The following is a 15,808-nucleotide window of genomic DNA, read 5'->3' as shown; positions in this document are numbered from 1 at the left end:
AAATTATGCCTAGTCTTCGTCAGACTGACTGCAAACATAATCTATATTTTTGGTTGTGCTACAGAGTTTTAGTGATTAGTTTTTGTGTGCCATGTGATGCAGAAGGCTGCACATCGCCGGCGTAGGACACGTTTGCAGAGACGCACTTCTGGGGCGGAGACTGCGCACGTTTGCGAGGCTTCAGCGGCGGCCAGAGCGCCCCCGCCCCGGGAAGGTGATCCCGAACTGCCTCCGCTGGTCAGTGGGAAAGCTAGTGTCCCCAACGGCTCACCCACCCCTGAGTTAGTGGAGTTACTGGGAGGGCGCGGCTGCCTTTATCCGCAGCCCTTTGGTTACTCGGGAGGCAGATTTCCCCCTGTGTGTTTGGGATCTAAGGTCTTTTTCAGAGTCGTTTTTCTCAGGAGTGCATCTACTCATAGGAAAGCCAACATCCCATTCCCTCCCCAAAGGCTATTTCCCCCATCTCGCCTCCGAGGGCAGCCCAGTGGTCACCCCGCTCAGCACCTGCCACCCACCTTTTCACCTCGGTGCCCTCCACCCCTTTCTTATTGACACTTCACAGCACCGGTAGTAAGTCAGACTCGGGACCCAATGATCAGCCATTTGTTCGCGCATGTTTCTATTTGCCTGACATCTCTCTCGGGGCTCTGCAGTGCCCCTGGCACCACACTGAGAGAGCAGCATAAACACAAAGCCTGGAGAGGGAGAGTTAACCAGGGCCAAACAGCAGAAGGAGGCTTGAATGAAGGGATCTCTTGGAGTTTTCCTGTGGGTGAGGGCTCAGAGCAAACCAGATGAAGGGAACTGCACGAGCGGAGGCCCCGAGACACACTGAAGGGTCCTGGGTGGAAGGAGTATTCTCGTTACAGAGGCACAAACATGAGGGGCTGATGACCAGACTGAGAAGTCAGCTCCTGCTGAGTTCACCTGCTGCTCTGCTCTCCCCTGCACCTCCGCCCTGCTCGCTCGCACCCCTGGCCCTTCTCCAGCACAGACTCCTCCAAAAGCCTCGTGGAGAACTGTCCTCGCCATCCCACCGTCCACAGGTCCCGGCCTGGGGCAGGGAACCCAGCACTCACACCAACCCACTCAGCAGGCCCCAGCGGGAAGACAGCTCTGTTCACTGACTCCTGGGTGGACATTTTATCGGTCCAGCTAGAAAAGAAACTTCTGGACACCGATACCTTCTCTCGCACCCCTGGCCTCTCAACACCGGGCTACCTTATAATAGGCAATCAATAAAAGCTTATAGAACCTAACCAAATTAAATTGGGTAGAATAAATACAAGAGGAAGGACGAGAGTGCACAGCCTGTACGCATCTAACTATCATTCAGACAACTGGGAAAATTGAGACTGCTTTGAAAATTAGCTCTGAACACAAATGTGGCAAAAGATAGATGAATTCCCTTTAGGGACGTAATTCCTAGTCTACCTAGGCCTTCCTCAGTGAGGCACACAGACAGTTCTTGTTAGACTCCGCGGCACATCCCAAGGGCTCTGTGAGTAAAGGTCAATGTATTCTGGAGATTTGGATTTTTTTTTTCTTTGCAGGAAGTCAGGAGGAGAAGAGAGAAAACAAGGCCCCTAATACTTGCCATCTCTGCTGGGATCTTCCATATTGATAACTCCAGTTCAAAGGGAAAAGTCTAATGCCACCTGGGAGGGACCAGCCTCCATCATTCACGGTTTCCTGCTTTCATACGGGCGACGAGCATTTCTAAACAATTCTTCCCTGAAGGCAAAGAGCTCGGGCATTCCTCAAGTGGCTCGTCTCTCCCTGTTCTGCTTTGGATTCCTCCAGCTCTGGAGTCAGCCCCGACCATAGCATTCATCACAATGCTTTGCTTGTTTGTCCCCACGCTGGGCTGTGCCCGCTACAAGGCTGCTGACTGTGGCTCTACCCCTATGTGCCCTGAGTCCTAGATCATCACCCTCCGCATAGTGGGTGATCAGCCCTTGCTGTGAAATTAAATGCGGCACCAGGGCTATGAAAGACCCTGGGAACAACCCAGTCCAGAGGTAGGACCCTGAGGCCCACACAGGGGAAGCCACCTCTCCAAATGCACACAGAGAGTTGGTGGTAATTAGCAGACGGAAGAGAGAAAGAAATCCAAGCTGTTAGCAGTGCCGGAGGGGTTAGCAGGCTGAGGGGCTTAACTGAATTTGGAAAGGATGATGGAGGGGGCGGGGGAGGGGGGAGAACTGCGGTCAGGTCTGAAGAGTCTCTAACACGTGGAACTAGTCTTTTTTCTCTTCTCCCTTCAGACAACATAAAAGGGAAATTAACATCTACTGAATATTTACCATGTGTAGGTGGAAGACAGCGATTATATCCTCCCCGAGTCTTCTGTAAGTCTAACACTCACAGATAACCAATTACACAAACAACTAAGTAATGTGCCTCGGGCCAGGCAGCTAGAAACCCAGGCCTGACTCCGTGAGAAGCCCAGCACCGTCTGCTGCACCCCGCTGCCCCCTTGACCCCAGCCACGAGGCTTCAGGGGACTAAGGAAGAGCCCGCTGGACCAAGTGAGCAAGTTCACGGGTGGGCTCAGTCATGTCCCAGCACAACAGGCAGCGGCTCCAGGGGCTGGACGTTAGGTCTGCAGCTTCCTCATCCTCTGGAAGTAGAGAGAGCAGGGACCACCCCTCACTGGTGCAAGGCTGATGGGCCAGACCCACTCCGGGAGCCGGTGAAAGGCAGAGAGACAGCGGCCCAGGTTTGCCCCTGACTTAGCTAGGATACCACCGGTGACTGTAAAGAGCGGCGAGGGCAGCTGGGAGCCAGATGCAAGCAAGGCAGTCCTTCATCTCATCAGTCAGCACTGAGGCCCAGGACTGAGCCCTCTTCTCGGCGCTGGATTAAGTGAGCAGCGGGGCTCAGCTGCTGCCCCAGAGAAGCTCCCACTCAAGTGGGGCAGGCTCCATGGAAACACCCAGCGACCACACGGCCCGGGGAGTGTTACTGGGAGGGATGAGGGGGCAGGAGTGGGAGAGCCTTCCCGGCCTGGAAAAGACTTCCCAGACGAAGCAGGACATTTTCACGTGGGGATATTTACAAGTGGCTACACCAAGCAAGCTTTGTCAAATGGAAAATTGCTGTTCTTTAAACCCAGAAGCAAGATGAGAAGCAGAGAGCTCTGAACCGCTCCTGCTCTCTTCTTCTGGGGGCCCCAAGCAGCGCAGTGGGAATACCTGCCTGACTAGCCAATCCGTAAGGTCCCTTTCAACACCGAGGTTCTTCCAGGTCAGCTCTGGCTGGGCGACCAGGAGGAGGGCAAACTGGGGTTCTGGGGGGGACACAACTGAGGGTGCCTGTGGGTATACTGCTCTATTGGCCTTTCCCCTCTTTCTCTCCCTCTTGCTCACTCATTAGGGCTCCGTTTAAATACCAGTCCCTCCTGTAAGCCTTCCCGGGTCTCACCCAAGGCATGGCCAACCCTCTGCTGGGCTCCCACGTGTCTCTGTAAACACACAGCACCCTGCCCTGCACTGACTTGCTGCCAGCTGTCTCCTCCTGCCCCTTCCTGCCTCTATTCCAGAGGAAGGGGTGGGGGACAGAAAGCGGGAGAGACATTGATGTGAGAGAGAAACATCAGTTGGTTGGTTGCCTCCTGTATGTGCCCCAACCAGGAAATGAACCTGCAACCGAGATAGGTGCCCTAATCAGGGATCAAACCCACAGACTTTGGGCCCTGGCTGGTATAGCTCAGTGGATTGAGCGCGGGCTGGGAACCAAAGTGTCCCAGATTCGATTCCCAGCCAGGGTACATTCCTGGGTTGCAGGCCATAACCCCCAGCAACCGCACATTGATGTTTCTCTCTCTCTGTTTCTCTCTCTCTCTCTCTCTCTGTCTCTCTCTCTCCCTCCCTTCCCTCTCTAAAAATAAATAAATAAATAAAATCTTTTAAAAAAGTGATTCTATATTTTTAAAAAAACCCACAGACTTTGGGTGTACAGGACGACACTCCAACCCACTGAGTCACCCGGCCGGGGCTTGCAGGCTGTTCTTAGCAAAGCACATTGAACGGCGTGGAGCAGCAGTCCAGGAGGAGGCTGTGGACAGGTGTGGGCTGGCAATTCTGGAGCAGCAGTGACAGCGTGAGCAGAGTCTGGAGCTGCTTGGTGCCGGCCCCTCTCGAGCCACTGTCCTTCCCCTCCCTGTGCTTCCCCCAGCTCCACCACCAGCTTCTCCAGACTCCCTGCTCCTGCTGATCCTAGGCCTTTTTGGCACTCAGGAATATCAACTGCAAACCAAGTGGTACACACACTTTTTGGAGAGAAGCACATTTTATTGTGCATTGCATTTGGAGAGCCCATAGCCACCAGCAGACTCGGGACTTCTAAAACAGGCTAATTAAAGGGCAAGAAGGTCACACTACAAAACACTTTCAGGGCTACAAAGCAGCGTCTCCTGATTTTTTTAACAGAAAGAGATATGTACTTGGGTGCTGAGAATATAAATAATTTCCCTCGAGTTCAGTGAGCCAATCCTGGACTAAATGACAGGGGAAACACAAGGACATTAAATCTTCCTCCATGTGTCCCTTCTCTGGCCAGAGCATGCTCACTGTGGGATCTCCCCTAAGTCTAAGAACTGGTAATGAATATTTTAGTAGCCACAGCCTCTCCTTCCCATTGATAAAAACTCCACTGACTAGCTAGAGCGTGCTGGGGAAAAAGAGGGAGTGGACCAGCAAGGCCTATTTTCCTGGGCAGCCTAATCCCTGAGCCCCCACCCACATCCGTGGATCAGGGATGAAGTGAGCAGCCTGGGTGGACAGCAGCAGCCACAAGGCTGCAGGAAAAAGAGGCAGGAGACGTGCAGAAGGAAGACCTGAGGCTGGTGACTCTGGAGAGCTGGGTGCAAATACAACTGAGAGGAAAGACAGTCACATAGGTGGAGAGAAAGCGGAGGCCCAAAGGCTGAATGAATGGTGGGCCCTAAAACGTATGCCCACACCCTAATCCCAAGAACCTGTAAACATGACCTTATTTGGAAAATAGGGTCTTTACAGATGTAATTCAGTTAAGGATCTTCAGTTAAGGCAGGAGTTTATCCCAGGTTATCCAGGTGGGCCCTAAACCCCAGGACAAGTGTCCTTCTAAGAGGGAGGTGGAGGGACAGCTGGCCTAGAGAGAAGGGAAGGAGGCAATGGCACCATGAAGGCAGAGATTGGAGTGACGTGTCCACAAATCAAGAAGCGCCAGGAGCTAGGAGAGGCAAAGAAAGGACTCTCCCCTGGGACCTCCAGAGGGAGTGTGGCTCTGCCAGCACCTTCATTTCAGACTTCTGGTCTCCAGAACTGTGAGAGAATGAATTTCTGCTGGTGATTTGTTCCAGCAGCCACAGGAAACCAATACAGCACCTCGGAAGTGATGAGGGATCCAAGTCCCAGAGAGGGGGCTGAGTCACCCAGAGCACTTGGTGTCAGCCACTGGTTCGGGATGCCCTCCCCCACAGTCCACCAGGCCTCTCTGACACCAACATGCATGCGGTTCCCCAGCGGCCCGGGAAGAGCCTATAAGAGGGCTGACAGCAAATTCTAGGGGGACCCACAGGGAGCCTGACTGGGCCTCCAGCTCTGCTAACAGGGCAGACTCTGAAGTGAAGCTTCTGTGGTCCTTCAGGCTGGCCAGGCCCCACCTGCCCGGCTGCGTCACCCCTTCTCTCTGTCCTTTTCAGGAGACTGGAAAAACTGGGACATTCTGCCTGATGTGAAGACGCAGGGACCTGATCCCTATCTTTGAATGTCCAAGTGGCTAAGAAGAAATGGATTTTGGGGCGGGGCTTCCAAGGGCAGAGTCAAGGCCAACAGGGCAGCCACTGTCTGGAGGAAGAGTTTGATTTAGCATAATGATGAACTTTCTAATAATCATAGCCAACTGGGCGTAGCCGTGTCTCAGGGACTGGCAGGTCTGAGCAGAGAGAGGCAGGCTGTGCTGGGGGAATTCGTGTACCAGACAAAGGCAGCTCTGGATCATCTCCAGAGCTGGCAACCCTGATGGAAGGTCCAGGACTGGCAGCTGAAGTATCCTGCAGGAATCTAGGTTTTTGGAATATAGACAGAGAATGCTCTAAGAAACTTACTACCTAGCTTTTGCAAAGAATTAAGTACTGCAACTACCCATGAGTGAGCTCAGGAATGACATAATTACTTCTTGCTCCTATATACAAAATGCCCCTCACCCCCAGGAAGGAAGGAAGGAAGAGGAAGAACATATATTTCCATACAAACATCACCCTCTAACCTGACTGGGAGCCAACAGCACATGTCCCAAGTAACAGGGGACAGCCTGGGCTTCATGTCCATCTCCACAGAAAACCAGAGAGAACAGAGACTCCAGCTACCAATTGAATTAATTTCATTAACACAAATAAATGGCGCCCTCTTTATGTGAATAATTGCTTTTCCTTTTGCATCCTTCTGAATTCTACATTTGGAACTAAGGCAACAACACAGCAGTAACTCGGAAGCTCAATTACGTCGACACTCACAATGTAGAACTTGGGGAGGCTGTTTTTTTTGGGGGGGGTGGTACTGCTATCGCTGGTCACAACAAGGTCTGGCAGACACCCGACAATATGGATACTCAGAGAACAGGAAACGCAACGTTTCTTGTCTGCCCGCACATCTGTCTTCTCTTTAGTCAGAATCACAGAGAACTAAGCACTGTTGCATCCGGGTGAATTCCTCTGAAGCTCTTTCCGTTCAGGATTTTGAAAATTTGCCATGTTACTCTCACTGAAGCGGCGGAGCTCAGATCATTTCTCAAGAGATTTCAAAAGCACATACTTTCATACTTTAGATATCTTTTCTAGCCCATAAGTAGTGCTTTCTCCCCCACACACCCCAAAGAGTTGGTGTTACATGCACACATTGTTTAACAGCCGCTTGTGAAAGGGCTGGGAGCCCAAACCATTTCTAACCACTGGCAAAAAGTCTCCCAACATCGGGTGGGTCCTTGAAAACAGTGGCATTTCAGTGCAAATAATGCCTCACCGCCCTCCCATCCATCGGCCAAGCCCCAGATTGAGCTTCCCACTGTCCTTCAGGCAGAGTTAATTTTTTAACTCTCATTATCAGAGCTGCATAATGTAATCAGCAGTTAGCAAAACAAATGGAAGACTGTGTTATCCTGCTTCCATGAATGCATATTAAGTTTGGTGTATATCTTAGACTATGGTAAAGATGCAGCTGCCATAGCTGTGCGGGAATCAAAATCTTATGCACTGAATGGTGTTAAATACACAGGCATGTTTGGTATTGGAAACCTTTCTACTACCAGACCTTTTGGTATAGTGAAGAACCCCTTTATGATATAAACAATTATTTCCAAGTGTACCTAGCTTGAAGGTTCAAATTGTACATAGGATATTTATTAAAATAGGCTATATTGAAGAGATAAAGTCAAAATTCAGGCTCATCTTTGAGGTTACATCAACCCTTCATCAGATGAAGGACCTACAGTTTGAGCCACCTGGAAGCCAAAAATGAGTTCAGCCAAGTGCCACAACCTTGGGCTTCAGCAGAGTGTTTTTGGCTTGGCCCAAACTGGATCTCAGGAGAATCACAGGCTTTTTTCAATCCAGTGCAGCAAACATACCCACTAGGGCTGGGCTGTAGGGTGAAGGTAAGAGGGACATTGTGCCCGCCCTCCCAGGGACTTCTCAAGGCCGTGGCCACACACAACACCCTTCACGGTTGACAGCAATGGCGTCTCCGTGAGAGGTACTAAGTGGGGTGGGAGATCAGGAGAAGACAAAGACCCTGGGACGAGGGGATCTGGAAGACAGTTCCTAGGGCAGATGGGGTTCGAACCGGGCCCACAGGCATGAGCAAGTCCACCAGGGCTGAGGCACATGCTGGGCAGAGGGGCCAAATGGAGAAGCAAAGTCCTGGAGACCTGGGGGTGGGGGGTGGGATTAAGTGCGGTGGGGTGAGCGGATGAGGGAGGAGGGGGGACTGAGGGACCAAGGAAAGGGAGACAGCCCACCCGGTCTTCTGGGCTGAGGCCTCTGGATTTCATTACCTTTACACAGCAGACCCAATGAAGGTCTCTGGGCCCTGCTTTAAAGAAAACAGAAGCCTGAAGTTCAGAGAGAGAATGGAAATATGAGGACATGCTTGAGAGAGATGTAAGGAGTCAAAATGACATGACTTAATGAATGACTAGACTTCAGTAAAGAGGGATCTGGAGAGGCGGTAAGTTCAGAGACACCTAGTCTCCCCTGCCACGGGGATTCCAGCCCGGGAGTGGGAGAGGGACACTGGCCATCGGTGCCACCATGAGTGGCAAGGCCAGCTTTGGTGACTCCCTGGGCTCAGCCCTACCCATGCTTCCCCTTTGCACACTGATGAGCACCTCCAGGGTCACTACTCTTCAGGGCTTGCCAATGAGAAAGGGGATGAGGGACAGGGAGGAAAGGGGAGGGAGGGGGGCGGGGAAGAAAGGAGGAGGGGCAATAGGGAGAGTAAGAGAGGGAAAGAGAGATGCAGGGAGGGAGGGGAGAGATCCTGAAGAAGAGGGTCTACAGTCGATGGCCCCTAAAGCAACAGCAGCAGCAGCAGCAGCAGCCCACCACACCCCTCGGGGCCTGATCTTGCAGGTGAGAGCGCTGAGGCTGAGTGCTCCTGTGTTCAAAACTCCAAAACCATAGTTCTGCATGGAAGGGGCAGACAACATGCTCCAGAGCGCCCCCCAAAACCATGTGGATAATGTCTGTGCAGAGAGCCTGTCTAGCCCAATAGCACACTAAGCCCTTTCAGGCCTCCAGGCCTTCGTGTTTGCTGTTCCCTCTGCCTGGAACAGTTCCCCCTCCCCCGCAACTGAACTTTTATTTGGTGCTTCCTACATACCTGGCCGTATTCTGAGAACTTTACATACCTCAACTCATTGAATCCTCATAACAACCCTGTCAGGTTGGGTTATTATAATCCCCAGTTTAGATAAAGAAATTGAAGCCCAGAAGATTAAATAACCTGACCGTGGAACACATCTAGTTGTCGGAGGGGCCGGTATTCACAGCCAGGTGGCGTGGCTCCAGGGTCTGCCTTCCCGCACATGAAGCCACTCTGGCCCTTGCAGAGCTGGACTGTCGCTCCCTGACTCTCGTCACCACTGGCTCCTTCCCTCCTTCGGCTCTCAATGACTCAGACAGGCCTTCCTGTGCAGCCTCAAAGGGAGCACCCCCCTCCCCCCGCACCTTCTCTCACATTACCCTGCTTACTTCCTCCCCAGCCCTTAGCACGACTTGTAATTATTTATGTATTTACTTGTTTACTGCGTTTCTCCACGTAGCATGTAAACCCAGGAAGGCAGGGGTCTTCCCTTTTGCTCCAGTGTATTATTCCCGGAGCACCTGGGAAAATTCTCTGGCACAGAGTGGGTGTTCCATGAATAGGTGTTGAATGAACAAATAAAGTAGGGTATCGTGGGTGCTACGTAATGCTGCACAGGGTCATAAGGGATTGCACCGCTGTCCTTTCCATCCCATCCTCTTCTCTTTCCTTGGCTACTACAAATCCCCAGCAAGCTACACCAAGGCAGATAGGAGCCAGCGCCCGTTCCCAGTGTATGTGGACAATGCCGATATATTTATAACTGTGTCTGACTGTCAAATCCCTTCACCCGGGTCCTTGAGCATGCAGTGATAAGCTTGTGGGAGGCAGGAACTGCGTATTCCAATTAACCCCTCTGCGGCTTCCCAGCACTTACCGGCACTCACAGGGCACGGCTGTGGTGGCCGTCAGTGCCTGGGCGGAGCACCCTCCAAGTAAGAAAAAGCCCCTGCCCCTTGAATCAGGAGGCACCTTGAATACAAAGGACATTGTCACAGGAACTCCATCCTGGGGGCGAGGCTCTAAGTCAATACATCTGCTGAAAGGAAAAGCACCATTTGATACCCCAATGGTGTCTAGCAACATTTATGGAGCTTGCTCGTGAACACGCTAATAAAAGGAACTGTTATCAAACACCCTTTGTAAGCAAACACTCAGGCACTTTTACACACGATCTCATTTAACCCTGTGAGTTTGGAATTATTATGATTCCCCTTTCACAAGTGAGAACAGTAAGGCTCAAAGGCCCAGTATCCCAAAGCCAGTGTGGATTCAAGGCCAGGTTCAGTGCCTCCTGAAGTTCTGTCCACTGTCCTCTGCTCTGAAGTGTCTAGCGCTTCCACCAGACTCCCTGTCCACAACCTGGGCCCCGTGCTTTCCTGCCTCTGTAGCTTTGCTCAGACCCGTTCCCTAACCTAAACTCGCCTTTCCACTTTTCTCCACTTGCTGAAATCCTCTTCTTTCTCCTGCCTTCCAGGGTACAGGTTTCCTCCACGTCCTCAGTTAGAACTCACCCTGCTCAGTGTTCCCAGAGGTCCCAGGTGTTAGTAACTCCCAGAATGACCTGTGATCTAATCCTCTTTATCCCTCCTAGAATCTGAGCTCCTGGAGGGTACGGCTGATTAGCATTTTCCCTGTTTGCGTCTTCCTGGATGAGTGTTGAGAAAGTGCTTGCCGAACCACTGGAGAATGAAGAACAAAAAGATTTGGCGGCACCTGAATGCACCTGAGAGATTAAAGGCTCTAGACAAATTAGCTCTAACTACAGAGTACCGGGCAGGAAAGGCAAATAGGTACCACAGTTCTGCTTTCTTCCTGCCCCACTCACAAACCACACTCTCAGTAGTCCTCTGATTTCATAAAGCCTAAAACCAAGAAGTCAAGGAAAGAAATGAAAAGACTAAACTCACTTCCATAAGAATCTTCCCATAGTAACGGATCTCACCCGCACGCTGGGGAGATGAATGATCACTGCCGCACCAGGAGGACACGAGACTGGGCAAAGGAGCAAAGCGCACCTTCTAGGATGGACAAACCTGGAGCCTGTTCTGCTGCGGCTGCTCCAGAATCCACCTGTTCTGGGAAACGTGCTTTTGCAGAACTGGAGGTCTCTCCCAGCACACGGATGTTGAACTGCCCACCCAAGAATGCCTGATCTGGAATGATTTTGTATCAGCTTGATTGGGAGACATCCCAACCATCGCTTGGGACTAGACACAGGAAGATGCTGGCCTCTGTGTCGGGGCTCCTAAAACCGTGCGTTATTTTTTCCCCCAAACTACTATTTTGAGTCTTTCACAAAAATAACTGACTCACCAACAGAAACGCTTCCTGATCTATCAGCCACTTCGAAAACAAATCATCATATGCCGTTGAATATTTTATGATGGCCCAAAACATTGAAGGAGGAAAGGCTAGCATTCGCCAGTGCTTGCCGTATCTATTTCGGGATTCCCAAAGTAAACTGCAAATGCCTCCTGTATTTTCTGAGCGCCTATTTGCAAGGGCTGGATGGATTCTTGGTAAAATATTGCCTCTACCCAAACTGCCCCTAACTCCAGAGACCTGGAGACTCTATTTCCCCAGATTTACCTCGGAAGGACTTCAGTGATCACCTCGTGCACACTCCCCCTACCCCACCCCCTTCTATAGGCTGCAACACCAGTGGGGGAGTCGCCCAAGGACACAGTCACTGGATGGCAGAGCAGCCACCAGGAGCCAGGGACCGGCTCCCAGCCCTGGGAGTGGCGAATATTCCCAGGGGCTCACTCAACACCCCTCTTAAAGCTCAGCCAAAGCTGCTCCCGGTTTGCAGCTTGACCCCTGATGTTGACTTACGCGGGTCCCAACATTCCTGTCCACCCCCAAGGAACCCTGGAGCGGAGGCACTCGGGGGTGCCCCTGGACTCACAAATTGGCAATACAGGCATGGCGTTTCTGGTGATCGTCCCTGGCGAACCCCTCCCGGTCCAGGTGTGGCCGTCGAGACCCGGCAGGGCAGGCTGGTCGGAGGTCACTCAGAAAGTTGGTGCTGACCCTGGCCGCACCCGAACCCAGGGCTCCTGCCTCCTGGTTTGCCGCTCTTTGCACTACACCCTGCGGATCTCGAAAACTTAAGCAACACATTGATACTGTATAAAGACTTAAGCGTTGCAGGCCCTGAACGAGCACGCAGCCTCGACCAGGAGTCAGGGCAAGACGACTGGAGGTGGTCGCGGTCATCCGGGGCCGGTGGTGCAAGCGGAGCTCACGGCGGAGGGCGGCGCGGAGGAAGCCCAGCGGCAGGCAGTGTGCAGCTCTCGCAGGCCCGGGGCGCGGGGACTGGCAGTCCCCCTGAAACTTTGCGGCGCCGGGACCTCGCCCTTACCTGCAGAGGAGGCGCCGCCCGCGCGGACCGGGACCCGGCGCGCTCGGCAAGGGACGGCCCCGCCCGGCGGCGGCGGGCTCGGACGCGGGCAAGGCTTGGGCAGCGTCTGGGCTCGGGCTCGGCTCGGGCTCCGCCTCCCGCGCCGCGGCTGCAGCCGGAGGCGGGGGTGTAGGGCCCGGCCGCACCCGCGCCCGCGCCGTCTGGCCGCGGCAGGTGCTGAGGCTGCAGCTGCGGGCCGCCAGCTGCCAGCTCCGCGACCCCCTCCCCGGGGGAGGAGCCCCGCGCGCCGCCTCCACGGGCCCTGGAGGTCCCTGCCCGCCGCAGTGGGCGGTCCCGCCTCCAACGGGGCCCTGCCTCTGCCACCCTTCCCCAGCTCCCCGCCTGGGCACGCAGCGTCTGCCGAGTACCCGCAGGGAGACTGAGGTCGGAGAGGAAGCGGGGCTCCCCAAGGTCACCCAAACCGGCGGCGGTGAGGCCGGAACGGAAACTCAAGAGTCCCAAGGAACATCCCCCTTCTCACGCCTCCTTTCCCCTGGCTTTCCTACCCCAAGGCCTTTCGAAGAGCCTTGGAGTGTGTGGGACTCTGCGAGGTGCAGGTGAGCCCTGCTTGCCCCCCACCGTCAGACGCTCGGGCTGAGGGGAGACGGAAGGGGCGAGCCCACTTTCTCGCACTTTGGACCACTTCCTCTGCCTCTGAAAACTCTTTCGGTGCTGAGACACCGGAGTCCTTCGCCTTTCCTCTGGCCTTTCTAGCCATGTCTCCTTGGCCTCCCTGCGTGCTCCTCAAACCTGCAAACCCTCAATGCTGGGGTTCCCAAGGACTCTGTACCCAGTCCTCCTCTGACTCCCTGGGCCATCTCACCCCCTCCTCTGGTCCCAGTTCTACCACCTCTCTAACCACCATAACCGTCAAATGCACGCCTGTGTTTAAACCCTTTTCCTTGCTGAAATATCTACTCAGCACCTACGAGGTCCCTGCCTGGTGTGAGACACTGGAGATACAGCCTGGAAGAAAGCACAACCCCTGCCCTCATGGAATGTACTGTTTAGTGGACTGATGATACAGTGCAGTGCTTACAACAATAGCATGAGCCAAGGATGCCACTGGGGCCATGGCAGGTGCCTGCACTGGCTGAGTGAGGGAAGAAGGCCTCCTGGAAAGACCATCGGGGATGGTCAGTGAAAGGGTGGAGTGTGAAGAGAGCTTTCTAGGCAAAGACCATAGGAGCAAAGACCCCAGGGAGAGGGAGATCCCAGGAATGGGTGTGGGGGGGGAGGCGGGTGGCAGGAGCTGAGAGCTGACGCAGGAGAGTCAGAGGCCATAGGGGAGTTCTGGGTAGGGAAGGGGCACATCAGATTGGCATGTGAGGTCAGTCTGGTGATGGAATAGAGCACACATAGTTGTGAACAAGTGTATTCTTCATAAAAAAAAGAAAAGCAACATCGATTTCAGCACTGTGGACCCCACCTGGCCTAGATGAAGGAAGGCACTCCAGGACCTCCTGCCTCTACAGCTTCCATCCCCAAGTTCAGGCCTCTGCCCAGAAACTCTCCGGAGAGGCTCTGTCTGTGAAAGGCCTTCTAGGTACCTGCACCCAAAGCTCCTTTGCTCTCAGTGCCCCAGCCACTCTGCCACCCACATCCATGGGCTGAGTTACCCCTTCACCCCTTAGGGTCTGCTTCCCTCACCTGTGTCTACTCCAGACATAGTGTACAAAGTTCCACCCAGGATAGGCACCATTAGGAGACATGGACAGACATGAACAAATTCTGACGCTCGGTGGAAATAGAGTAAGCTTCTAAAAACTTGTGTTGTGCCTCTCTCTATATGATATGTTACAGCTGCATGTGAATCTACAATGATCTCTAAATAAATTTTTATTTTTAAAATTGTCTTGTAGGTAAAAATTAATAACCAAATTACCCTTGCAGAAAGGAAAGTCAAAACTCTCGTGTCTAGTACGTACACATTTCGTTTATGGAATTTGGTTCTGTCCCTCTCGCTCTCCTGGCTGCCCGTGCCAGGAGTGTCCGCCTCTTCAGCTGCTTTATGTATTCATGTGCAAACAGTTTCACCTTTGGCTCATGGGTCCCCACTCTGCCTACATTCCCATTCTGTTGCTCTTCTCCTTCAGCCTCCTTTCTTCACCAGCTGTTCAAATGCTGAGGTTCTTCATGTCCTTTCTTGGTCTCTTCATTGCCATCACCCTCAGTAAACGATTCTATTGGCTTCATGAGTTCAGCCCAGATCGTCTTCTATTCTCCAAACCCAGAGGCATCACTGCCCGCTGGACATCTGAATGCTCCTCAGATGCCCCAGCATCAACAGAGCCAAAACCCAACTCATATCTTTCCTTTAAATTACCCCTTTTGCATTGCTTCCATCTCTCCGCCGGTAGTGGCACTTAAACCAGAAGCCAATGGGCATTCTAGACTCTTCCTTATATCCTACAGGTCATGAAGTCCAGGCATCCCTATCCCTACAACATCTCATGTACCTGTCTTCTCTTCTTCATCCCACTGCCCTTGCCTTAGCTGGAGCCTCACCATTTCTTGATGAGGCTGGAGTAAATGCCCTCCGGGACCCGACCTATCACTGATGCAGCCCCACCTCCACGTCGCCCCATACCTGCACACCAAATACCTTATGTTCCTAGGGCACACCATATTTTACAGTAGAGAAAATAGCTATGATGTATTAATGTGTCAGGCATTGTGTTAAGTGCTTTATACAGTATTCCATGTAATGAAAGGCATAGAGCATAGCGCTAAAAACTAGGCTTGAGTCAAACTGCCCAGGTTCAAATCCCAGTGCAGCCACTTGTTAATAACGTGCATAATGTTGGAAAAGTTCCACCACCTCTCAGTTCTCGGTTTCACTCTCTGCAAAGGGAGCATGAGGACACCTGCAACCGAGGAACTTTCTGAAAAGAGTTACTAGAGATGGAACAGTGTTCACTACTGGCTCGCCAGCACTGTTAGTCCTGCTTATAATCGGTATACGCAGTGAAATTTACTATGCGCCGGTAGAAAGAAGGAAGCTGAGGCTCCACGAAGTAAAGTCATTTACTTAAAGTTCCAGAGCGTTCAAGTAGCTGCATGGGGGGTCGTATGCCATTCTAAATCTCACACTGCCAAATACTCTGCATAAGCTTTTACCTTGCTCTGAGAGTCTTTCCCATCTCCTCACCTTCACCACAAACTGCTAGACAAACTCTTCTTTCTCCTTTACATTCTGGTCAAAAATGTCTTCTCCTCCAGGGTTTCCCCAGCCCCTCCTTGGTGCCTGTGCCCTACTTGGTTTGTTCTTCAAATAAAGCACCAAGCACAGCACATTATAATGAGTTATTTGCACGTTTGTCTTCTTGAGACTTCCTTGAGAAAGACAATATCTTATTTATTTTTGTCTTCCTAGAACTCTATAGATATTTGTCGAATGAATGAATCCATGAATAAAATATACATAAGATTCTCAAAAGAGTTTTACCCTAGCGGTTGTCATTTTGAGATAGATTACGGTTCACCTCTGTTTTTGTCACTCTGGAGCCATTTTTGATGAGAAGATATCATCAAATGATCCATCATTAATATAGAG

The 15,808-nt window shown here is 52.3% G+C and overlaps 1 protein-coding gene across 3 annotated transcripts in view; it reads right to left on the bottom strand.

The window, feature by feature from the left end:
• FRMPD1 (FERM and PDZ domain containing 1) overlaps positions 1-15,808 on the bottom strand; it is a 122,067-nt gene that overhangs the window by 64,735 nt on the left and 41,524 nt on the right. Inside the window, exon 1 of one of the 3 annotated variants that reach the window (XM_028524529.2) lies at positions 12,214-12,332. The exons of 1 other annotated variant lie outside the window; for it this stretch is intronic. The gene's annotated coding sequence lies outside the window, so the exon portion shown is untranslated. Of the gene's footprint in view, positions 1-11,757; positions 12,333-15,808 lie in introns of those variants that run through there. One more of the 3 variants, XM_028524615.2, reaches the window with a different exon arrangement.

The sequence above is a fragment of the Phyllostomus discolor genome, chromosome 3, assembly GCF_004126475.2.
Source record: "Phyllostomus discolor isolate MPI-MPIP mPhyDis1 chromosome 3, mPhyDis1.pri.v3, whole genome shotgun sequence".
Taxonomy (NCBI): domain Eukaryota; kingdom Metazoa; phylum Chordata; class Mammalia; order Chiroptera; family Phyllostomidae; genus Phyllostomus; species Phyllostomus discolor.
Note: the sequence above shows the minus strand (reverse complement) of the source record. Positions and strands in the feature narration are given on the sequence as shown.